The sequence below is a fragment of the Camelus bactrianus genome, chromosome 8, assembly GCF_048773025.1.
Source record: "Camelus bactrianus isolate YW-2024 breed Bactrian camel chromosome 8, ASM4877302v1, whole genome shotgun sequence".
NCBI lineage: Eukaryota > Metazoa > Chordata > Mammalia > Artiodactyla > Camelidae > Camelus > Camelus bactrianus.
In genome coordinates, this window is record NC_133546.1 from 41,490,123 (window position 1) to 41,515,841 (window position 25,719).

Consider the following 25,719-nt stretch of genomic DNA (forward strand, 5'->3'; position numbering starts at 1 on the left):
TTATTTTTAGGCACAGGATGGCATGATCAAATTTATAATTTACAAAGATCACTATGGCTTCAGCATTACATGACCTGGAGGACTTAAAACCATACATCTGTAGAGACCAGTTAGAAGAGGACTTCAGTAATGTGAGAGATGCTGGTACCTTAACTAGTCTAGTGACCAGAAGGTAAAGAGGTATATGGAGGAAGTAAACCTGATAACCGTCAATGATTGGTGGTTAGCTAGGTCAGGAGGTCTGGTTTGGGTAACTGGGTTGATGCTGATGCCATTTTCAGAGATCAGAAACCTAGGAGTAAGAGCAGCTTTGAAGAGGGAAGATGATGATCGTGGTTTGGGCTGTGTAGGGTTTGAGGTGCCTGTGGTCATCCACATGGAGATGTCCAGTAGGCAACTTGTTATATGGGCCCAACAACACTCAGAGGAGAGGGCTGGTCTGCAGGTAAATTGGCAGTTACCAAGACGGAGATGGTAACAGAAGATACGACCTGGAGTGATTGCTAAGAGAGCAGCACTAGGCACAAAGCCAAGGAGTACCACCCACCAAGGGATAAGCCACAGGCAGGAACCCTCAGAGGAGACGGAGACTAGACAAGGAAGAGGGGGAAAGCCAGGGAGCGCTGATTCTACAGAATCATGACTCTAAAGAAAACCAAGATGAACCTAAACACAGGCCCAATTATTAATACACTTTACTATTAAGAAATCAGAAAAGGCCACGAAAAGTTAGGAATTGGGGCTAATAAAAAATTTTAAAAATAGGCTTTCCTTTTAATATTTGCAGGAGTGTGTATATGTGTGTGTGTGTGTGTGTGTGTGGTTGGGATTTAGGGAAGGAAACAGGGCACATGGGGAATATTGTCAACAGATATAATTTATGTTCCCTTAGCTCAGTCATATATGGAATGTTTAGTGACTTAGCATATATTTATTTACAGCCTAGGTATAGAGCCTTTTCCTAGGGCAGTGGAGGATACATACAGAGTGTAAGTCATATCTGCTCCCTGAAAGCTTGTGATCTAGGTAGGGATGTAACACTGTATAGCAGCATCAGTGGTAGAGACAGCATGTGACAGGCACCAAGAGCTTATATAGTAATGAAGTCTGTAAGAATTCAGAGGCAGGAGGTATTAACTTTCAACATGAGCGTGGAACAGAAAGACAAGACACAGGGCTGGGCATCTCGTCCTGTGTACTGACTAAAATTTTGCAGGTTTTGAATTGTTAGAAAACTGCCTGCAAGGAAGAGAGGACCCCAGACTTGTTTTCCAACAATGCTTCTTTCTGAACTTGCCAGGGTTAAAGCTCCATCTTTCCAGAAGTGCCTCTGGCTTCTCAAAGCAACATTCATCAAGACAAGGAACAATTAGTCTTTGTTTCTCATTAGTAATAGAATCAGCAGCTCAGAAAGGAAAAGTCAGCAGTGACTTTTCAATCACCCCTTCAACCCCCTACGTTCTTCTGAGAAATCCCCAAATTTCTTGTAGGAAGAACATGCAATATATTTAGCAACAAGTTCCTCCTTGCCCTGAAGTATGCCAAAAACATAAACTTTGAAAACTCATGGAAAATACAGAGAACTTGTGGGTTTTGTTACTTGGCAACTGAGATCTGAGCTATTAAAATAAGAAATTTGCATTATTTTATCATTCTAAAAATGCATTGCTTGGTATTTTCCTATCGAGGAGGGGAAGAATAATGTTGATTCAGTATCCTATTGTTTCAAAAATCCACTTTTGTTGAGTTGGCTTTCCTGCGATGATATCTTTGTCATACAAACTGGATACCTCACGGGCTGGTAGTTTCCAGGTAAAGGAGCAAGTCTAGCTGGAATTCCCAGGAATGCCATGGGAAAAATATTCAGAGAATGAGAAGAATTTTATCAGAGAACTAGGAAAGCTCCCTTCCATGCTGTGTTGGTGGGAGAGAACATTAAAGAGGCAGAGGTCAGAGCTGTGATACCATCCTGAGATTACAGAGGAGACAGTAGCATCTGCTCCACTTCTGGGGGATATGCCTTCCCTCCCTGCCCAGCCCAACCTCCCTTCCTGCTGCCCCCTGCACTTTGAAGTTGTCCTTGATTCCGTGTCCAGTGCAGGGGAATGTACCAGTGTGGCACTCGTTTCCCAAACCACGTCTTAGGACTAGCGTTCTGACAAGAGTGAATGAATGATGAGGAAATGGACAGAATATTTGATAGAACTTCTTGGAGAAAATGGCACGGAGGATGCCTTTTATATGAATCAGACTTGGTTGAATTTTGAATGACCAGCTTTGGGTCACCTGAAACTCAAAGGTGTATTAGGTATGTTGGGCACTTCTGGAATCAAGGGTACAGCATGCTCCATATCTGCTTCCATTCCAGTGTTGTAATAAAAGTCTTGGGATTATTGAATAGGGGATCCTGCAGTCAGATTGTGCATCGGTCAGACAGTAGGAGAGGAGCTCCTGGGATAAAATGTTCTCTGGAGTTGTGATTCTGGAAAGCCCTAGCGTTCCAGCTAATAACATCCTGGTGCTCTGGCAGGAGTGATTATTCTGAGTTTAAAAGATGGAGAAGCTAATGACATTGGCGTTTTGGTATTATATTCTTTACAAGAAATGTCCTTTTATATTACTTTATGACACTTCTATGGTATACTCAGGAGACTACCCTATTATAATATTGACACATGAGCTAAAATATAAGCTTTGTTATTATTTTCACTGATATATCCCCATCCAGAAGAGTTTCTGGCACATAATAGATGTGAAATATTTGTTGAGTAAATGAATTAACTGAATATACTATACATAGATAATATAAAGGTGAATATTTTTTCTAATATTTCATGGGATTAAATTCTCACTTAAATTAATGGATTATATTTCTAGACAAAGGTCTCACATTGTGGCCATTTGTAAATCACAAATTCTGCAACATTAGGTAATGTTCTCTCTCTCTTTTTTTTTTTGACACCATTATTGTGATATGGTTCCTGTACTATAAGCTACACATATTTCAAATGTACAATTTGATGTATTTTGATAGGTGTATACACCATTGGACCACTACCACAATCAAGATAGCTAACATTTCCATCACTTCCCCAAAAGGTGCAATTTTTGAATTCCCAACTTATCCCTTCCCATCCCCTTTACCCCCTGGTAACCATAAGTTTGTTCTCTATGTCTATGAGTCTGTTTCTGTTGTGTAGATAAGTTCATTTGTGTCATTTTTTAGATTCCATATATAAGCAATATCATATGGCATTTTTCTTTCTCTTTCTTACTTACTTCACTTATAATGATTACCTCCAGGTCCATCCATGTTGCGCAGATGGCATTATTTTATTCTTTTTTATAGCTGAGTAGTATTCCATTGTGTATATATGTACCACATCTTTATCCAGTCATCTTTCGATGGACATTTGGGTTGTTTCCATGTCTTGGCTATTGTAAATAGTGCTACTGTGAACACTGAGGTGCATGTGTCTTTTTGATATATGCCCAGATATGTCTCCAGATATATGCCCAGGAGTGGGATTGCTGAATCATATGGTAAGTCTGTTTTTAGTTTTGTAAGGAACCTCCATACTATCCTTCATAGTGGCTGCACCGATTTACATTGCCACCAACAGTGCAGGAGGGTTTCTTTTTCTCCACACCTTCTCCAGCATTTATCATTTGTAGACTTTTTAATGAAGACCATTCTGACTAGTGTGAGATGATATCTCATTGTAGTTTTGATTTGCATTTCTCTAACAATTAGTGATGTTGAGCATCTCAGGTGATGTTTTCTTATCTGTTAATTGAAAGGCTTAACCATGTTCAACAAAATGTTATCTAAGCATCTTTTCATTCTAAAAGCCAACAAATCTATGAATGTAGTTTATTTCTCAAGCTGCTTCCATTTAACAACGTTCTACAATTCTTATAAAAACAAACCCATTGGTTCTACTTGACACTCACTTTACACCTTAGGAGAAGGCTTTGCGAGATTCTGAAAAAGCAGTGCCAACTCATCTTTAGTGGTTGTCCAGGGCATCACCACATATAGAAGAAATGTTAATTATTGACCTCTGAAGAGTTGTAGCTGATTATCTGCTCAGACAATTCATTAACAATGAGAACCTACTACTTATTAAACATCTTGCAGGAATTGTGCTAGGGCTGTCCCATTGGCATTTTGAGGGTAAATGAGAAGACAGACAAAAAACAGTAACTAATAATTACAAATTGTGAAAAATTACCAGTACAAAAAGTCATGGGGTCATGGTAGAAGGCGAGCTATTTTGATCAGGAGTCAGAAACAATCTTCCTGAAAAGGTCTCATCTGATGGATGAGAAGGAGTCAGCTATAGTCAGGGCGAAGGGGCAAGCCTTTCTGGCAGAGAACACAGCATGAGCAAATGAATCACAATGGTAGAGCTTCTTGTGTTTACAGATGAAGTGATATGACACCCAGGATTTGCTTCAAAATAATTGAGTGGGAGGCTGGGGACAGGGAGCGTATGGCTGTAGATAATACTGGCTGTATAAGGATGACTGGTGAACCTGGGTGATGGTACACAGAGATTTCTTATGCTGTGCTCTCTTCTAGTGTATGTTTGTAATTTTCCATAGTAAAATGTTTGGTTTTTTTTTTTTTAAAGACTTCGGAACTTCTTTTGTCTGTAGGTTGAGTTATGTCTAATTTTGTTAGTAGTTTAAGAACGATAACCCTCTTTCATCACTCACCATTTTTAAGAATATTGAAATTGTTCGTCTAAGGAGATGAATGTTTGGAACATCTGAGAGGGGAGCTCAGTAAAGTCTATAGCCCTCAGTATAGACTCACCTCTGTTGTAGAAGAGAGAGATTTTCATACACTTTTATGAAGTGAGAGAAAAAGAATATTTAAGGAAGTTTGACCAAATTCAGCTTTTAAAAAATTCAACTTTTTGAAAGTATAATTTACATGGAATAAAGTTTACATATTTTAAGTACACAAGTTAATGACACCCTGATCAAAGTCTAGAACATCTCCACTTCTCTAGAAAGTTCCCTTTTGCCATTTGTGCTCAATTACCCCCTCCCCACTTTAGAAAACCACTGATCTGATTTCTGTTATTATCAATTGATTTTGCCTGTTCTGTAATTTCATATAATAGAATCATATACCATATACTTCTTCGAGTCATCTCTTTTCACTCAGCATAATGTCTGTGTGATTCATTCTTGCAGTGATATGTATCAGTGATTCATTCTTTCTTATTTTTGAGTAGGGTGCTCCATTGTATGGCTATACCACAATTTATTTATTCACTTGCTGATAAACATTGAATTGACTCCTGGTTTGGCCTATTGTGAATAAAACTGCTATGAACGTTTGTGTACAAGTCTTTTGTGTGCACATATATTTTCATTTCTCTTGAGTATAGATACCTAGGAGTGGAGTTGCTAGGTTATATGTTAAGTACATATATAAAATAATTTCTTTTAAACAATTTTTTATTGAAGTTTAGTTGATTTACAATGTTTCAGGTGTATAGCAAAGTGATTCAGTTATACATATATATATTCTTTTCCATTGTAGGTTATTACTATAGATATTGACTGTAGCTCCCTGTGCTATACAGTAGGACCTTGTTTTTTTTATTTTATATGTAGTAGTGTGTATCTCTTAATTCCAAATTCCCAATTTATCCCTACCACCCCCTTTCACCTTTGGTAACCGTAAGTTTGTTTTCTATGTCTGTGAGTCTATTTTGAGTTTGTAAATAAGTTCATTTGTATCATTTTTTTTGTTTTGGATTCTACATATAAGTGATATCATATGATATTTGTCTTTATCTTGCTTACTTCACTTAGTATGATAATCTCTAGGTCCATCCATGCTGCTACAAATGGTATTAAATTTTTTAATGGATAAGTAACACACACTACATCTTCTTTATCCATTCATTGATGGACTTTTAGGTTGCTTCCATATCTTGGCTATTGTAAATAGTGCTGTTTGGTAAGTATATTTTTAACTCTGTAATAACCTTCCAAATTGTTCTTTGAAGTAGTTGCGTCATTTTACACTCTTATCAGCAATGTATGAAAATTCCAGTTGCTCCCCATCTTTGGCAATATTTCATATTTCCAGTCTTTTTAATTTTAGCCATTCTAGTGGGTATGAAGTGATGTCACATTGTGGTTTTAATGTACATTTCTCAAATGACTAACATTGAATATCTTTTCATATGCTTATTGGATATTAGTATATCTTTGCAAAGAGTCTACTGAAGTCTTTTGCCCTTCATAATAAATTGCATTATTTGTCTTATCAAGTTGAAAAAGTGCATTTTATATTCTGGCTGTACTCCTTCATCAGTTGTATGCGTTGCAAATATTTTTTCTTGATCTGTCTCTCCATTTTCTTGATGTTTTCTTTTGAAGAGAACAGAAAGATTTAATTTTGATAAAGTCCAATTCGATCAATTTTATTTTATTTTTAATGCTACTTCTGTTCTACCACAAGGTGATCATTCATGTTTGGGTCTATTTCTAAACTCTCTATTCTATTCCACTATTTTGATTGTTGTAGCTTCATAGTAAGTCTTAATATCAAGTAGTGTAAGTTCTTCAATTCTGTTTGTCTCTTTCAAAATTATTTTTTCCCTTAGATCCTTTGCATTTCCATTCACGTTTTTAGAATCAGCTTGTTGATTTCTTTAAAAAAAAAAAAACTGCTGGGATTTTGATTGGGGCTACATCATATCTGTTGATTAATTCGGTAAGAACAGAGAACAATACTGAGTTTTCCATTCCATGAACATGATATATATTTCCATCATTTAATTCTTCAAAAATTTCCCTAGCAATGTCTTATTTTTTTCTGTATAAAGATGATGCACAGCTTTTGTTAAATTTATTCCTAAGTATTTTATGTCATTTGAGCCCGTTGCATATGATATTCTTTTGAAGGTTTATTTTCCATTTTTTGTTCCTCAATTTATTTAGAAAATCATTTCTAGCATTATTACTTTGAGATTACTATGTTTGCAAACTTAAAAATGAACATACTGCTAGCTTTTTCATGAATTATTTCTCACAAAACAAAAATTTACTCTATTTACAGCCAAAAACTGAGATACAACGAGGTGAAATAATTTGAATCAACTATGTAATGCACACAGTCTTTCCCAGCCTTTTCACCGGGTCTTAGATAGAAGAGAGTTGGATAGATGCCACATGTTCTTAAACTGTGAGAAATAGGAAAGAGACAGTTTTCTCCCTTACACTGGCAGTGCCCCTAGAACAGAACAGAACCTGAGGATAATTGGAGGAAAAAGAGGTAGAGACCTTTGTCATGATTGTCTAGAGAACACATGCTAAATGCCCTGTGTTGTTTTTACAACAGTCCCCTGATTCAGAGCCCAGTCTGGATGGTTATTGCTCTTTTCCAGAAAGATCCTGATACTTTGGGCTGTTGAAGTCTGAGTTTTGTGACTTTTTAGTTGAGTCACTTTGTTTGAGTTGAGTAACTTGTTCTATAGGGGACTTAAAGTGATTTTTGTTTTCTCCTCTAAAATTGAGATGGTAAATATTCTTGCTTTGATCCTTTATGGAACTTTTAATAAGGATCAAATGTTAAGGCACATAAAAGCCCTTTGTAAACAGTAAGTCTTTAATCAAATGTTAAATATCAAATCTTTAATAAAAAATGGAGCCCTTTTTGAAGGTCTATGCAGAGAAATTGAATTACTAGTGACAACTGATCGTTGATGTACTTGTTGTTTTTAAATTTGGCATAGGAAGAAGTGACAGAAAGTGGCCTTAAACGTACATTGAATAAGTAAGCATTATTATCAACCCTTTGCAAATAGGAAACTGAGGTTCAGAGACATTAACTTGCTCAAGTTTCCTCAGTTATTAAGTGTCTGATTTTAAAACTTTGCCTCTTCTGCAGAACAAATTGTCTGAGAAACTGATGAGTATTGGAAGTAAGCCTGCAAGGGTAGCGTAGGGATACTTGAGTAGGGGATGCAGGAGAGTTCAGAACTCAGCCTAGGGCCACTGGGTTTGTGCCCCACTTTTCCTTGTATCATCATCCCTGGGCACCGCATCTATATAAAATCTCAAAGGGGGCAAGGCAGCCCAAACTCTTGACACAGCTGAAATCACATGTCCCAGATTATTTATTGAGGTGTTTGCATAGATTTTAAGTTTATTTACAGTGTCTGGACTGCAATTTATTTTTGGAAGTTGCAGTCAAATAACGTTAAGTATCTTTATGTACTAGACTGGTAATAGATACTGGGGAGGAAGTCCGTGATTTAGCCCCTAACCTCAAGAAGCCTTTTCTCTAGATATGGACACAGAACATAACCCCTGGCAGATAATTCATGATAATTTCAGCAACATACAGGTGGTGCTAAAGGAATATACTGAGCATTATGCTCCAGGATACAGAGGAAGCAGAGAGCATGAGTGGGCTTTGGTGGGTAGTTGGACTCTCGCTTGGGCTTTGAATTGGTACATAAGATACAAGGAGGAAGCAGGAAAGATGTACATCCTGACAGGAGAGATGGGAGTGGAAATATACGTTCTCTGCTTGAAGAACTTCAGGAAGGTCATGTGGTTGGAGATGTGCCTGTTGTGTGGTGGTGGTGAAGTATGAAGTCTAGATGGAGACTACCTACCTCTGACGGATCATCAATGACTGTCTTTGAGGCTTTGCTTAGTTTATTCATCCCCGGTGGGAAAACAAACATTTCAATACCATAAAAAATTGACCCGTGATGAACAACAAATTGAGACACATTTGTTTACAAAATGTACCAGTGCTTTCTGTAAGAACAGTGGGAATCTGCCTGCAGCCTTCTTTACCTAGTCTGCTTCTACACACATACACACACACACACTTCTCATCTGTGCAATAAGGGCACTAACAGTGTTCATCGCTTAGTGTTACAGTGAGGATGCAGTGAAACAGTGCATGAAAGCACTTCACATGCTGCCATATACGTAAGAGATGCTGATTACAATCACGGTTGTTTTCATTACTTAGATACCTAACTCGAGCAAACACGTGCATGACTGCTGTCCACCACCTTCCAAACTTACTTGCAATTGTAGCTATTAGTAAGCTAGGGCTGCCATCGCAACATGCCATAAACTAGGCAGCTTAAACAACAGGAATTTATTTTCTCGTGGCTTTAGAGACTAGAACTCGGGATCAAGGTGTTGGTAGGTTTAGTTTCTCCTAAGGCCCTTCCCTCAGCTTGCAGATGGCTACCTTCTCACTGTGTCCTCTCACGGCCTTTCCTCTGTGCATCTAAACCTGGGATCTCTCCCTCTTCTTCTAAGGTCACTAGTCCTGTTTGATTAGGGCCCACCCATATGACCTAATTTAACCTTAATTGCCTCATTAAAGGCCTTATCTCCAAATATAGTCTCATTCTGACGTAGTAGGGGTTAGGGCTTCCATATGAATTTGTGGGGGGGGACACAATTCAATACCTAACAGTAACCATTCTTACTTTCTTCTTCTCTGCTTTCAGAGGGTTAATTCATTCTTTTCAAGTTTAATCCTTCTGTGTGGCCGCCATTCCATCATGTATTGCCTGCTTCATCTTTTCCAGTGTCTTGATATCTGGGGCTTTAAACTGTATCTCCTTTTGTTTATCTTTCTGTTTATGGAAAAGAGATAGATAAATATAAATCCTCCTACCTCACATACTTACTGTTTATTTTTTCTCCTTAGTCATATTGAGAAAAGATCCTTTGTTTTCAGATTTTTATACAGTGCAAATGAGGTAGCAGCAAGTGACATACTAACGGGGGGGGTGTGTGTGTGTGTGTGTGTGTGTGTGTAGGTGGGTGCATTTGGCAATTAGCCTGAAAATTTGGAAATCCTAACTCATGTTTGGACAAGCCATTTTAAAAATGCTTGCTCTCCAATTACAAAATGTATCAAAACTGGGAAAACCATCTAAAGAGGAAAGGAATCATGAAAATATAAATGCTACAGAAGATTGCTTGTCTATACTAAAATTCAGATCATTGCTTTTAAATAGAACAGGAAAGGATAATGATTATTTAAAAGGTAATGTCAAATAAATGGGCACAAATGTATAATTTACAGCTCCAGCATAGAAGGACAATTTGGAGTTTTCCTAGTAACAGGAGCTCTGTTAAACAGTGAAGGGTACATCGGTGCTGAGGCCTCTGCTCTCTCTGCTCGCCTCTGATCTCACTGAATTCCTACCCTTTCAGGCACACTGTACACGTGATGTTAACTTAAATGGTACCAAGGGGGGAAAAATGCACATGCTGTGAATGGAGAAAACCTCAAGTTCTTCCTCTTTTTATGAGCTGCCAAATCTCGCTGCTGGTGTTTACATTAACAGAGGAATGTGATATTAATATTTGGCTCATTCTGCAGAAAAATGCATTTAAATGGGGGCAGTTTCAGCACGCGGGCTCCAGAGCAAGATCCGTCTCTCTGGGTCTTAGGCACGCGCGCGCGCGCGCGCACACACACACACACACACACACACACACACACACACACACACACACACAGAGTCATGAAGAATGTTTTCAGCTCCCATGGCTAGGAACCCTCAATTAAATGTGAAGCTTAACACATGGCCAGAAGGAGAGGATCCAGCAGCACGACAATGTTTACAGCTCCAGGGGATGCCCGGTGTGCCGGAGAGCTCTGTGAAGCCTGCTGGAGATGGAAGTCCCACGCCGACAGCTGCAGCATCAAAGAATCCTGGTGACCTAGATTCAGCTATAGACCAGGACTGCTCTGGCCTGCGTGGCTACCACTGGGCCAGCAGCCTGCTTGCAGTTTCACGAGTTGCCTGGCAAACAGTGCTGACCCATTTCACCATGACAACCTGGGCTGCTCGGCTCAACGCCGCACACAGGGAAACGCTCACTGCTGGCATTTTAAAGATTTCAAAATGAAGTTGATTCGGAGTTTCTGAAAAACACATTTAGAAACCCCAAAGAAAGCTGACATTTTTTGACAGGGGTGGAAGAGATGGAGAAGAGAAATGTGAGAAAGTCACTGTCAGTCTTTTCCACGTTCAAATCTAGCAGCAAACTATTCATCTGTTTTACTCAGCAAGTAGTACTGTAACAATTATGTTCCCAACCAGTGAACTGATAAACAGAGAATAAGTAGGTGACAAGGCTTAGGGATTACCTTCCATAGCTATATGTATTCTGGTCTATTAAAACAGACTATATAGGATCAAATAATGTTAAATCTCCTGATAAATAAATGGAAGTGTTTAAATGTGAATTTATTACAGCTTTTGCTCAACCTTGAGCTGTCCAGAATTGAGTTTCACTGGATAACTAAAATAGTATGCCCCTTGGAGAGAAAAAAATGGGTCTGTGCTTTGGTAAAGGAATTCCATTTAGTAAGTGCAATTTAGGAAAATCTGGGCCTGGTATGCTTATGTGATCCCATTAAAATGCAACCTCTGCTTTTTTGACAAAACCATAGCACAGAATTGAAAGCATATGCAGGTCTTTATATTGAAATCCATGCAGCATTCTCAGCACCACTTTTGTGGTGGTTGTTAAATTAGCTCAGGAGATTAAACCTTAGAACTTTCTAAGCGATCCTCTCTATTTTCTATGTGGAGGGAACAGCATCAAAACAGGCCAAAGAACTGTTTCAGGTGATGTAGAGTCTGTTCCCAGTGACAGGTCCCATCCTTGGGCTCTGAGGGTCTTTACTTAAGGAGGATGGAGTCACATAGAATCTTTATTATCTCTGTCTCTCTTTTTTTTAAATGAAGGTACTGGGGGTTGAACCTAGGACCTGGTGCATGCTAAGCATGTGCTCTACCACTGAGCTATACCCTCCCCGCCTTTACTTTCTAAGTAGCAAAAGGAGAAGTGTAACCATAGCTTGATGTGATAGAGTCAATCTAATGCAATTTAAGGAAACCTGGAATTAAAACTATAGCATATCTTTGTAAAATAAATGAGCCATTCACTCCCTTTGTAACAGAGATGTTAAGAACTTTTCTTTTCTTCATTCTCTCTTACTCAACATTTTCCTTCAGAGCCTCAAAAGGTTTCCTTTTCTCCTGCAAGGGCTCAGTCTTCTTTCCAGATCCTTCCTGTCTCAAAGTCCTCCATGAGTGATCTCTATCCTGTGTGAAAGAATTGACTTCCTGTCGGAGAGCCTTCTAACTATATTTGCACCCCTGGGCTCCTGCCACTCCTCATCCCAAGGTCGGCTGTCAGCCAAGGGTTTATTAGGTTAACTAAGCATTCACTATATGGCTGCCAACTAGATCAGGAATTAGAAAACAAATGCCATTTGTAGACCTTAGTAGCTATGGAATCAATCATTCAATTTTCAAGGACAATTAAAGATGAAAATTAATTATCCAACACACCAGAAAGATAATAATAGTCATTCATGGCCAAAAATAGAGTTATAAATGGGATAACCATACATTCTAGCTTGCCTGTCTTCCTGTCATCCTGATATAATTATAAATGGGGCCCCCTTTTGTATCCTCATTTGAATGATAAATTACATGGTCTTCCCAATAATAATAATTTCAGTGCTTGAAAAATCTTTCCTCAGTGTCTTTCCATAATTTAGTTTGCTGTCTGTAACTATGGTTTTATCAGGAATAGGGTTATCTTCTTTTTAAACTGAAGTATAGTCAGTTTACAATGTTGTGTCAGTTTCTGATGTACAGCATAATGTTTCAGTCATACATATACATGCATCTATTTGTTTTCATATTCTTTTTCATTATAAGTTACTACAAGATATTGAATATAGTTCCCTGTGCTATACAAAAGAAACCGCCTTAAGTTCTCAGATCTTCCACCAGCATCTATCTACAAATAATTGAGAAGAATTTGAAAAGTTTGTTCTTTGGACTTATTTGCAATCTTAAAAGAAGCAAAGACTTGAAAGATAAGGAGGAAGCTTCCTTTGTGGAATTTTGGCATTCACCCTTAAAATCATACCACTCAGCCAGCCTCTCACTTACATTTATACATAAGTCATCAAAGTCAGTGAAGCCAACAGACAGGTGATCAGCAGGACTCCCCAGTGTAAATGAGCTGAAACACAAGGTGGAAAACAGTCTGCTAGTTTCAAATGCTTTTCATTCCTTGGGCTATGAAGCTATGTTATATGTTTCTGAAAATGGCATTTATGGGAAAGCACATGTAGATCCAGAAACGTGTCTATCATTTCATACTTGGAAGACAGGACATATCTGAGATTAGTGTAATGCCAGGACTTTTGATATAAAAGAACAATGTATGCATACCATATGTAAGTCACTTCACTTCATCAAAGTGGTATATAACTAGCAATCTGATTGTATGGTGGTTACTTTTTATTGTGTGAGAGAAAAGGCTTTATAATATCAATGCATTCTGGTGGATTATTTCCCATAGAAAAAATTTCAAAATATAGGGTAGGGTAATCCATTAGGTTATTCAAAATCCCTCTAATATTTGTGATATTGTCTCACTTCCACTCTTTTCAGTCATTGATTTATTAACCTTTATGGTTTTCCTTGCCAAGGTATTTAAGGGCTAGTGAAAACACTATCTTTGCAAATGCTTTCAGACACAGTGTTAATGGCATTAATTATCCAACATGCACTATCTTGTGGACTGAATCATCATTGTGAACTGACCATGCTTTAACTACGAGGTATTTGATGATGCAAATGACCAGTCCATTTCTGAAATACTGGAGCATCCATCAATGGCAAAGATTCATTTGCCTTGACCTGAAAAAGCATGGTGTTAGGTTGAGAGTATTTAGTCCTAAGTCAGGGAGGAGCCTTGTGATCATCTGGTCCTAGCATCATCTTCCCCTTGGAACTTTCATAAGAAATGGCTTGTAGCATGATTTGTTCACAGTCTATGTTAGTTATCTTGTTGACAGATAGAATTACTTTCCATTCTTTTTCAAAATTATGGTCCTTCCTCTGTTTTTTCTTATAGCTCTATTCTTATTTTTGTTGATTTTATCAGTTCATTCACTCAGTGAATATCCAATCAATATCATCTTTCTTCTTCCAGAATACACTGTGTCAGATACTGTGCCACACAAGGTCTGACTTCTGCCTCCCACTGGGTTGCATCTGGTGGGAGGGCTAACACTTACATATGTAATATTCCTGGCAGTGATGATAGGCCATACATATGATGAAGACTGTGTGCTCCAGAATCTGAAATAGAAGGGATTCCAGCTGTAGTGGAAATGATATTTGGAGCCAATGTGTAGACTTCCTTGTGATAGAGACTGGAGGGCAGTGCTGGACTAAGAATCTGCAGCATAAGCAGCAACATGGACACCAGCAGGTCCCTGATACCTGTGATCAGAAAAGAGTCCAAAATAGATTGTGTTTAGAGTTCACCCTTGAGGCACAGTAGGGCTGGAGACTGGAAGAAAAGTTGGGAGCCAGATTTTAAGGCTAAGTGGTTTGGTCTTAATTCTAGGCAGTGAAGGGACAGTCAGATTTTAAGTCTGAGCTGGGTCACTTCGCTGTGCTTTAGGAAAATGACTGAGGGCAATCTGCAGGATGAACCACAGGAGGGAAGAAGGTCACTTGGGAAATTATTGCAACACTCAAGGTGTGGCATGGTAAGAGCTGGATACGAGGTGGCAACAATATGAATAAAAGGGAGAGAAGATATGTAACGTGGGAGCGCCATTTTATTTCTCCAGAGAACTGACTTTGTGTTGACCAGTGAAGCGATAAAATCAGTTATGCTTCTGCTAAACCTTCAGCAAATGTGCAACTTACTTTGCCCATGATTTACTTATGAAGTGGATTCAGTCAGTGATTTAAAAGACATGCATCAAATTATGGGTAATGATTATCATCTTAAGTCTAATATGCTTCCTTTCCCGACCCTCCACTCCCCACACTCTGCAAGTGCAGGGGGACTTATGGACATGCCTGTTCAACCCTCGCCCCTCCCTCTGAGACTGGTGAAACATTTCTGTTCTGAAGATGGGGAAACTGTAGCACAGAAACTAGTATACAAGGTGGCACAAGAGCAGTGTTCCCATTACACCGATTTTCTTTAGCGAGAGACAGGTCAGGATGGCTTTAGGTGGCAGTTACTTCACAGTGAAATGATTTGACCAGGCCAGACTTTTGATGAAACAGACTACCAGGGGATAATTACAGTTGAGCCTGTGTGAAGGACCAGGGCTTGTCCTCTAACAAGGAACCGTCCTTAATTGCTGAAGCTGGCTTGGATAATTTAGGAATTTAGGACAATGACATTGGATTGTTGTCCTGAATTATCTGGAATAACTTTTATCTTCTTGGTCAAATTTATAAAAAAAAGAAGAAGAAAAAATGACTTGTTAATACTTGGCTGTGTGTTGAATATGTCCTAATCTACTAGCTGCCTGCATGGGACTATCTATTTAAGGATTATTTTTGGCTCATCAATGGGAGGAGAAAATCATGGATTCAGATAGAGCATAAACTTTAGTTAAATACACGTTTTGACAACATTACTGAATATACATCCCACCAAATAACACCAGCAAACAGTGATTTAATTGAAGCAATTATTGTAGATGTGTATCCTTTTGGGAATATAAAACTTCTGATTTGGCATATGTATCTGAAGAAGCAGGAATAGGGAGAGGGAAGAAAACTAAGAGATTTTACCTAAAAGGGGGAGTTTTCTGAGTATTTATGCCTTAAACCATTTTTTTCCTTAAACTGCTTAGAGACCTACCCTTCAGTGTTTGAAATGGAAATCATCCTTTTGAGATCCTATTTTATCATTCATTTTTATTTGTACAGAGTTGCCCAAGAAGGCTGTACTGTGATGTGCTATGGTTTACTCTTCCTTCACAAACAACAGAATTATTGGATTTTGAAAGCTGACATGGAGGAAGAAGGAAAAAAAGGAAATTTTATACCTCCTCATTTTGACATGGCTCCTTCAGAAATCTGATCCCAAATATCTTCCTGCATCTGGAGGAGGGAAGAAAGAGACCATGCAGGCATTCTGTACATAATGCTGAAATAAAACCCTCTATTGTCCACCAAGACAATAGAACTAGTCTATAATCATGTAGTACAAGTAGAGCATAAACTACACGGGCCAGCAATGCAATCTTTGTTCCAGTGTAATCTTCCATAGCAACCATCGACAATCCCCAGAGGTAAGAGAAAGGCCTTTCTCCTGTTTCCCATGCATAAGTCGCCAACCTTCTCCCTCTCTCCGTGCTCTGTAGGAAGCAGTGTAATAGGGCTCCCCTTGGGGATGGCTAAACATGTTTGACAACATAGGAACTGTCCTAAATATTGGTCAAAGTCTCAAACTAAGCCCAAACTATTTGTATGGGTACACAGAATGAGTTCGCTCCATCATCTGTTTCAAAGTCTGGAGGTGTTTACTTTGGTGGGAAGAGAAGTAGAAATACTGAGAAGTTAGATGTGGGGTGCTCACTTTGTGTTCACAATCAAAGTGCTACTTTGAAAGATATCATTTCAACTTCTTTTGAGAAAGATAGCATCTTTCTGTAGGAGTGGGAGGTGAAAACACAACCCAAGACTTAAGCAAATCAAAATATCCAAGAACGTCAGGAGGAAGGCAGGAGCACTGACTGAGCACACTGAAGCCAACACAGAGCATTGTTCACTAATGGTTCACCACTACTTTGCACTGTGAGAGGTACCGGGGGACTGGGGCAGTGATGACTAAGATGGGCGAGCTGCCATCTGCATAGTGCTTTCATTCATAGTGGGCATTCTGCCCAAATGCACAAATGATAAATATCTCCTGGTATTTTTCCTGAGCCTAACCAAATCTGAGCCTCTAAAATTGCTTGAGTTTGTCCATAATTAATCTTGCTGAAACCTGTGACTTCAAGTTATATGCAAGAGTCAAAAACAACTAATTCCCAAAACATGTCATGCCTTTTTGCAACCATGAAATCAATCTTTTGTTTAAGAGAAAATTCAATCTGTTGAATTTTTTTTTATAAATGAAAGAAATTAGTCTCTAAAGATAAAGGGAAGACCATTCAGAATTGTGAAAGCAATCAAATAGGACAATTGCATATTGAAAAAAAAGATTTAAAGGGCTCTGGAAGAAACTGGTTTATGCTGTTATTTTTGCTTTACTGGAGAACAAAAGAGAAAGAAAGGGTCACAGAGTTCTGACACCCTACCCTCCTCACACTGGGAAAGGCTGATCCCACATCCTTCTTGTACATCTTTGATTGTGGTACATCTCAGTGTCTGTCACATAGAGATGTTCAATACTACTTACAAAGGACCTATTAATGGTGTAGAGGATATACCAGTGAATTAAAAACAAGTACCCTGATCTTACAAACCTATCACCTACAGTGGAGACATACAATAGATATATAAATATTTGACTGAAAGAATATTCAAAAGAAAAAGGCACAGTAAATGAAGAAATTTGTGGAATTGTAAAATTGTAGAGTGGCTTTTTTATATAGAGACATCAGGAAAGGCCTCTTTGGTCAGGGGACATTTCACAGAAACCTGAATGATGTGAGGAAACATGCTAGGCTGGAATCCGGGAACAATGGCTTTAGACAGAATAAAGAGCAAGTGCAAAGGCCCTGGGGTAGGTATGTGTCTAGTGTTTTTAAAGCTATGAGGCCAGTGTGCCTAAAACAGAGCAGGCAAGGGCAGATTGGGAGTGGGAGGAGAAGAGATCAGAGAGGTGAAAAGAAAAGGGGAGTAGTGAGATTATCAATGAGTGTTTTCGGCAACATTAAGGAGTTTGAATTTTATGCTGAATGAAATGGGTAATTTTCTTCAGGGTGGAAAATGAAGCTGAGAGGAGGACATCTATATTTTGAAAATGATCTTGAACAGAAAGTAGGTTTATACCAAGAAAGTTTTGGTTAGATGTGCAAAATAATATTTGGATTTTAAGACATTTGATCATTGGAAAAGTTTACCAAAGAACAATAATAAATCTCATTCGCTAGAGATATTTAGGAAAAACCATGTTTATTTGACATAACCTACCATCTAAAAAAAAGGATCAATGTGCTTTCCCCTCCAGCCATTTAAACTAATCCACAGTCAATTTGATTAACCACATAATCAAATGGATTTAGTAATTAAGACCACCATGAAAACTGGAATATGTTCAGCTCTTCAGTCTATTATTTTTCATCAGTAGGTACTCCCCAGAGGAAGTCTCCCTTGATTGTCTCTAGGACAGTGGTTCTGCTATATTTGGCCCATGAACAACTTCAGTAGATCTTTAGTTATTTATTCTAGAAAAAAAAATTTTTTTGAGAAAATACCACCAGGGGCTAGACTTATAGGCAAATTGGGATAATGCATGATTTAATATCAAATGGATATTTTAAAAATATTAGCCCAATTCTCATCTTAGTGGGAATGCAGAGAAATGAATTCTCTTTTCTTAAATATTGCATACAAACCAGGTTCTTAACCAGTTACCTTTTAGTGCTCAATAAGAACATTCTGCTAAAAAAATTTGGTAAAGTTTTCCCTGTTATTCTGTGTTTTTTGTTTTGTTTTGTTTGACTACTTTCTTCTGCACTTTTTCCAAGCCTCAATTTGTTGATGGCATGGTAAAGTGTTTAAATTTTAGATAATAAAATAAAGCATTCCCATAAAGAGCACTGGGCTGAACATTTTCATTGTGAAAATTCAGCTCCCCGTGATCTTCAGTTGAAGACCATCATGCCATTTTCCCAAGATACTCAACTATAATAGTTTTATCTTAGTAAGGAATGTTTTTTTTTCTCTCAAAGGCACTGGAAATGGGATCAATTCACACTGATCCTGTGATATTTTGGTGGCCTTTATACATTAGTGACAATTAGTTGCCAAACTAATGGACCCCACCCTTCATGTGGCTCTGTGGCCTTATGAACATGTTGTAAACCATCATGCTACATATAACTTGCCCAAAGGCTGTGTGAGGGACCTCTTAGTCCAGCTGAGACTTAGGGCAGGGCCGCCAGGCTGAAGATGTGTGGGAGTCCTGCCTCAGGCTCCTATTCTAGCTCTCGCTCTCGTCCCAGCCATCACCGAGACCACCTGGTTGTTCTCTTCCTCATTCCTGTGACTCATTGCTTAAGAGGCTCTTTTATCCTTTGCAGAGCACGATGCCCATAGAAGTAAAGGATTAATATGTGTTTGTTGGTTCTGCTTTCTGTTTGTTCTGAACAATGATGATGGATGCTCTAGTTGCTTTTAGAGACTGGATTAAGGAGTTAGATGGTGCTTATGTGCTTGTCAACCAAGGCTTTCAAAAAACAACGTGTGTCCTGTGTTGAGAATGGTCACCCTTCCCCCTGGGCCCAGGCAGAAGAGCCACACAGTCCTGCTTACCCTGCTCTTCTTCCCCGGTCCCAGGCTCCTCCAACAACATGCTTTGTAAACTTAAAATCTGTTCAGAGTAGGGCCATTAGCATTCATTTCTGCCATTACAAACCAAGGTCTCATGTTTGCAAAGTGTGAAGTCAGTCCTGGAAAGGGAGAATGAAGGATGTCTCTAGTCCATGTATAGGAATTTCTGGCAGATCCCTAAGCTGGATGATGAGATAAAGAACTGGTAAAAATTCCTTGTTGCCGTGATGAGATCTGGAATGCTTGCGCAATTCTAAGCTATCCATTTTCATTTCCAGTTCTAAGCAGTCTATTCTATCTGTCTAAGCCCGTCCACAAATACACTCCCTCCTTTCCCTTTCCATGGACCTGTCATTACACACTCAGAACACATGTTCAGCATTGAGTGCAGGTATATTCATGCAAGTCTGAGAAGTTCTGGATGAGATCAGGTAGAAGAGTCATGCCAAGATGTAATATCAGTTATTGTAGCATTAAGATGTTTTAAAAACACCAGTGCTTATGTCAGTGATATCTGGGCCTAATGATAATGACAGGCTTTATACGGTGGCATAGATACAGCATCCAACATGCAGAAAACAGTTGTGAAGGGGTGGAGAGAGGACAGGATGCATCACCAGTTGAGACACACTGCACAGAGGGTAGTGCACAAATGCAAATAAAAGTTGGGGTGCTGGTCCATACTTAGGACTTAGATGTGGAAAGAGCCCCTTTGCTGGCCTGCCTTCAGGGCAGCCTTGAAGCTGGTCAGAGCACTAGTCTCAGAGCAGCCCTCAGCAACTATATAGCTATTCAACCTCAGAGTGAAACTATTACCATGGCTGTTGCCCCAGAATCATACCCCTGCCCCTCCCTCAAATGGAAACCAATTACTCTTATCGAAGTTTTAGGATGAAGCTACAAAAAACAAGAACTGGTTGGAACCAACGAGGCCCAAAATGGTGGAGGATTTGACTTCTAGTTGACCTTTAGCTACATTTTACGCTCATTGGAATACATTAGCATGCTAAATGACACACTCACCAGTGCCATGACAGCTGGAAATTGCCATGACAACAACCCCAAAAACCCACACAAAAACTGAAAAGGAGAGTTGCATTAGTTCCTGGTCCAAACCACACCCCTGTTCTCCGATAAGTTGTGAATACTCCTCCCACTCTTTCCAGTTCCCTCCCTTTTACCTCAACCCTTCTCTATACTTGGTGTCTCTGCCCAAATCGGCCTAATTGGGTTGAGAAGTTGATTCAAGAACTAAGCTCCTGCTTCTCCTTTCTTTGGCCATTGAATAAAGCTGGTGCTGTCCCAGTCTTAGCATTAATTCCATTATTTTCTGTGCAAATTCATTTGGAAAAAGAACCTCCCTGGCTGAGACAAGGGGTCTCCACCTGGGCTAGGACCCCAGCAAGGGTCCAGTTGACCAATTCGGTAACAAAATGAGGGGGCTCCCTAGGATGGCCTCTGATGTCTTTTCAAGGTCATGGCCTTCAACTGCCTTTTCCCATCACTACTTCCCAGAAGAACCACATCCCAGATCCTTTCTCCTTTCTCCAGACTCAGTTTCTTACCACACTGCGTGGCAACATGGAGGTGGGGTGGGATGGCAGGAAGGAGAGGAAGGAAAGGAGCTCCTGAGATTGTTTTCTAAAATCATTTCCTCTGGAACTGTTATCCAGACAATAATATTTGCAGTGGGAGCATCTAGAGTTCCTCCTTTGGAGAGCAGAAGGCAGCGTGGTAGCTCTAAGTGGAATCGTCCCGAAGCACCTGCTGAGCTCCAAAGTTTGCAATAGGGAGGGACTGGCTCCGTTGAAAAGCACATTTCCTGTTAATAAAAGCTGCCTTATAATGAGTGTCTAGCAGGAGTTATTTAATTTAATCAGCCTAATAGTTCTATGATGTAGATATTATTAACTCTATTTTATACATTGGGAAATTGGGATGCAAGAGGCTTAAATAATTTATCCAAGGTCACACTGCTAGAAGTCAAAGAACAAGCATTCAAACAGGGCTCTGCTTGTTTACAATTCACGTCCTTTCCACTATGTGAATGACCTCTTGCTTCATGCTTCTCTGAGGGATATGGTAGAATAATTCAATAACCTAGTGATTCCAAATTTTGAGGCATAAAGAGAGTCATCTTTCCACAGTATGCACACTTGGGATTCTATGGCCATGGGTAGGTCCATTTTTGATGAAAAGAAATTCCTCCCTGCCACCAAGAAGCTCTAAGCTAGTCCATCTCCCCCCAGTGGCATGGGAGGAAGTTGGCGTTGTTGGTGACCTTCCTGTAGTGACACATGCCTGGTAAACACAGACCCTGAGGGGAGACTGGCTGACAGATAACTCCTCTGTGACTCAGCCCCTTCCTCATTACATAAAGGCAGACAAGCCCCCCAGTTCCCACATATTATGGCACCAGGGGGATAACCCGACCTGAATCTGGACTCCCACCTTCCTGAGAGAAGCACCTGGGAAGGCAATTAGCACAACACATTCTCAGCGCCCAGCAAAGGCCACACTGTGGAGAAAATAACCATTCTTCCTGAAGCAGATGAAACCTGAACCTTTTATTTCAGGATACTAATCACCCAGTAAACAGGCTCTTTTATGCTAACATCTGTGTGAGGTCGACTTCCCACACCGCCTCCTTCCTGCCTGCCTGTTCTCACTGAAATCCCAGCAGCATCTCGGGGGCCACCTTAGCCCTGGAGGGCCCTCCCTATTCCCTCTCCTCTCCCCGCCCTCCGCCCCCAGTGCTGTCCCAGTGCCGGTGCCACGTTCCATAGAAGCTTGGGCTCAGGGACTTGTATTCCTTGTGGGGCCAAACCGCCCCCTTGGTGCGCAGTATCCACAGGCTGCCTTGGCAGCTGCAGTCTCTTTCAGTGGTCTCCATAGAATTTTCCTAGATTCCAGAGTTTCCTACCCCTGCTGGTTCATGGTTCATTCGCTGGCAGCACTGATTTTAGAATAACTCTTGGTTTGCTCTAAGTTTCTTCCTTGCCGAATCTAGGCCAGTTCATGAAGCAGTTCACACACACTGGTGCCAGATTTATAAAGTGCAAATTGAATTCTGCCCTCGGCCTCCTCTGCCCAACTCCCACAACTTTCCTATTGTAGCTTCTCTTAAAGCATGGCCACGTTTCCCTTCTAAAGCTCTAGTAAATCCTGCCAGATTAACAAATGGGGGTGGGGGTGATTACTTACGTACTTCATGTGTAGGCTATAAACAGTGCCTGTTCTGTGAGATCTTCCTGACAGTGTTCCTGTGGAGCCAGAGGAGTCATCATGCTCCAGGTTTTATAAGAGGAAAAGCAGAGACCATTCCTTTTCTTTCCACTGCCAAAAACCAAACCAAACCAAAACAAAACAAAAAAACAAACCCCAAATGAAGTGAATTGAAAGTGAAGTCCGAGGGGCAGAGCACTCCTGTCATTCAGCTCCATACTGGGTGATGTGCTGGTTTTCACTCCCCTCGGCCCCTCCCTCGCATCTCACAGGCACAGACTCATTACCCCATTAGGGTCTGGCTGGGGAGCTGAAGGGACAATGAGAACAGACGAATCTGGTGAGACTGCCAGAGTTAAAAACCTCTCGTGGGCAATAAAACCAGACAGCATTTTTGATGGACCACATTCTCATTGCATTTAAACAGACTTGGAAAGCTTCCATGGCTGCTGATTTCCAATAAGAAAACATCTTGTTGGGAAGTGGGGCAAAGATGCATCCTTCGCGCTGGCCTTTAACACACAAGGGCCCAGTGTAGGTGTAAAAATGGAGGCCTATATGCCATATGCTGAAATACTTAAAAGTTAGGATAAAAGCTTGAAAATACATAGGTAAAACAGAATATGTTCTATCATCTCTCCATGATAAACGTACTTTTATTGATAATCTACGGGCTGGGTTCAAATATAGATTTCTCTGGCACCTTGGATTTTCATTCCGGAACACACTGCCCAACCCCCTCCAATTGGTCCCAGATCCACCCCCTTCTCTCCACATTCTGGCTCCAGACTGCAATGTGTGTGGGCTCTCAGACTCATGTAGGACACTCCACCTCCTGTGTCCAAGTTCCCATGACACTCCCACCATCAGCCCCCCACGGCCACTCCTTGGCCTAGAGGTGTGCCTGCACTCCGGTGGCCAGACCCAAGAAAGAGGCCTCACACAGATCCTGAAAATTGACTCTGGCTGGCTGGAAAGGGAATTTCAGGGTCCTGAGAAACCAAAGCATGGCTGAGAGTGTGTAGGAGGGGGAATATCTCTGGCCCCATGGACTCTTCTTCCCTTTAAGAAAGGCCAGACAGGGGTTTATAAGATGCAGGGCACAGAGCATTCAGCTCTCTTGCTTGGATTTATGGATAGTATATATAAAGTAGGTTCTTTATGAGAGGACATTTCCCTTAGGAAGTGGATACTTGCTACAGTGTCCACTACAGTATGGCAGATGGAGGTACTGAGGATAATGTGCTCTTTGCTTCATATGCATACAGAGAATAGATGTTTACTTCTGATGGTTCTCAATCATGGATGCACAGTGACATCACTTGAGGAAGCTTCCTCATGGCTTCACACACAGAGCTTCTGATTTAATTTGTTTAGGTTGGGGTCCAGGCACAGGTATTTTTGAAAAGCTCCCGGGTGAGTCTACGTGCAGCCAGGATTGAGAACCACTGGATTCAGACTAATGATTTGCCTCTCATACCCCAGGACGTTAGCCCTTATGCCTACTCCTACGAAGTCAAAACTGCCATGGCTTAGGAGATGTTCATCTCCAGAAGAATAGGGACCGTGTGCTGGGTCTGTCTGGATTGATGACGGTTACTCACTGGCTTACTCACTGCTCCAAGCACAGAGCTGATTATCAACTACAGCACAGCAGGCAGCTTTTCATAGCATTTCTGGTTAGCATAAACTGAGTTATTTAGTCTATAATGTTGGCCTAAGCCAGAACACCTACCTACCAAATGGATCACCTAGTTTAAGTCTACGCAAATGCACGGAGGGAAACAACAGTTTAGAGCCTCCATCTGAATGACATTTATTTCTCAGCTGAGTAGTCAGCATTTTAATTCTGAAGTTCATGCATAAATTCTGATATATACTCAGCTGTGCGTACTCTTGAGTCACACTCGAGTCTGGCAAATCTGAGACTCATGGATTTTAAGGTTGTAGCTACAATGCGACCCATGTACCTTTAAGTATCTGATACTTGCACAGTGTATATTTAGAATGACAAAATCACAAGCCAGAGCAGGGCCTTTCACTGCCGTCTAGTCTACCTCTGTTTCTGGGAAAGTCTGCATTTAAGCCATCCCACAGACAAAACTTCCCGGCTTGGAATACAATTTCTTTCTCTGCTCAGCAGGGAAGCCTTCTATTCAAAACCCAGGTCAAGGCCTGTCTTTGTGGCAAAGTAATTCATTGAAAATCTCTCTCCTCAGCAGGGCAAATTCAGGTTCTGGGGAATGGAATTTTATATAATATGAGGAGTTCCCTTTACAATAAAGAACACAGAATTAGGTACCAAAGTGAATATTCATTTAGGATGAGAAAATAAATCACAATGAACTTGGAGATTTAGGTCCCTTTAGGCAACCTTGCAGACACGCTTGCATAGACTGCTTCCTGGTTGCAACCTGGCTTTCCCACCCCACCTTGGAAACTCCATAAAGTCTATCAGATCCCAGCACCAACTGGGTAAATCTGCTTCTGCTCTTCTGCAGATATGTATGGATATTATTTATTTGCTGATTTCTCTTTTTATGTGCCTCCTCAGTCCCAAAGGATTTGAAGGAATCTTGCTCTCTATTTACATTCCAGCGACGTAGCACAAGCTGCTTTTGCACACAGGTTCATTTTCCTCACCTCTGCTGTTTCTCACCTATCCTGGCTCAACTGCACTTGTGACCTGGTAAAATCCTACTTATTCTTTAATACTTCTCAGGATCCCTGTAGACCAATGATTCTCATCTGGGGGTGATTTTATCTGGCAATATCTGGAGACACTTTTGATCATCACAACTAGGGTGGGGTGGGTTGTGGGGTGGGTTGTGGGGTGGGGAGGCGGAGGGTGGTGCTATTAGCATTTAGTGGGCAGAGGCAAGGATGCTGCGACAGGACAGTTTCTCACAAATAGCGAAGAGTTATCCTGACCTAAATGTCAATAGTGCTGAAACTGAGAAACCCTGCTCCTTCCTAGTTGAGTACATTTCCTCTCTGTGCTTCCAGAGCCCTACACACAGATTCTTCATTTGTGCTCAACATGTTGGTCACAAGCACCTGCACACATGCCTATTTCCCTGATTGGATGGTGAGTCCTGCCAAGGCCACTTTTGTGGTT

At 40.4% G+C, this 25,719-nt stretch overlaps 1 long non-coding RNA gene across 1 annotated transcript; it reads right to left on the reverse strand.

The window, feature by feature from the left end:
- Positions 1-5,469: 5,469 nt before the first annotated feature.
- Positions 5,470-22,902, reverse strand: LOC123619775 (uncharacterized). The gene is made up of 3 exons (XR_006728443.2): positions 22,585-22,902; positions 15,920-15,974; positions 5,470-14,342 (listed from the first exon to the last, which is right to left on the reverse strand). It is a non-coding gene; the product is annotated as an uncharacterized LOC123619775 (long non-coding RNA).
- Positions 22,903-25,719: the final 2,817 nt, after the last annotated feature.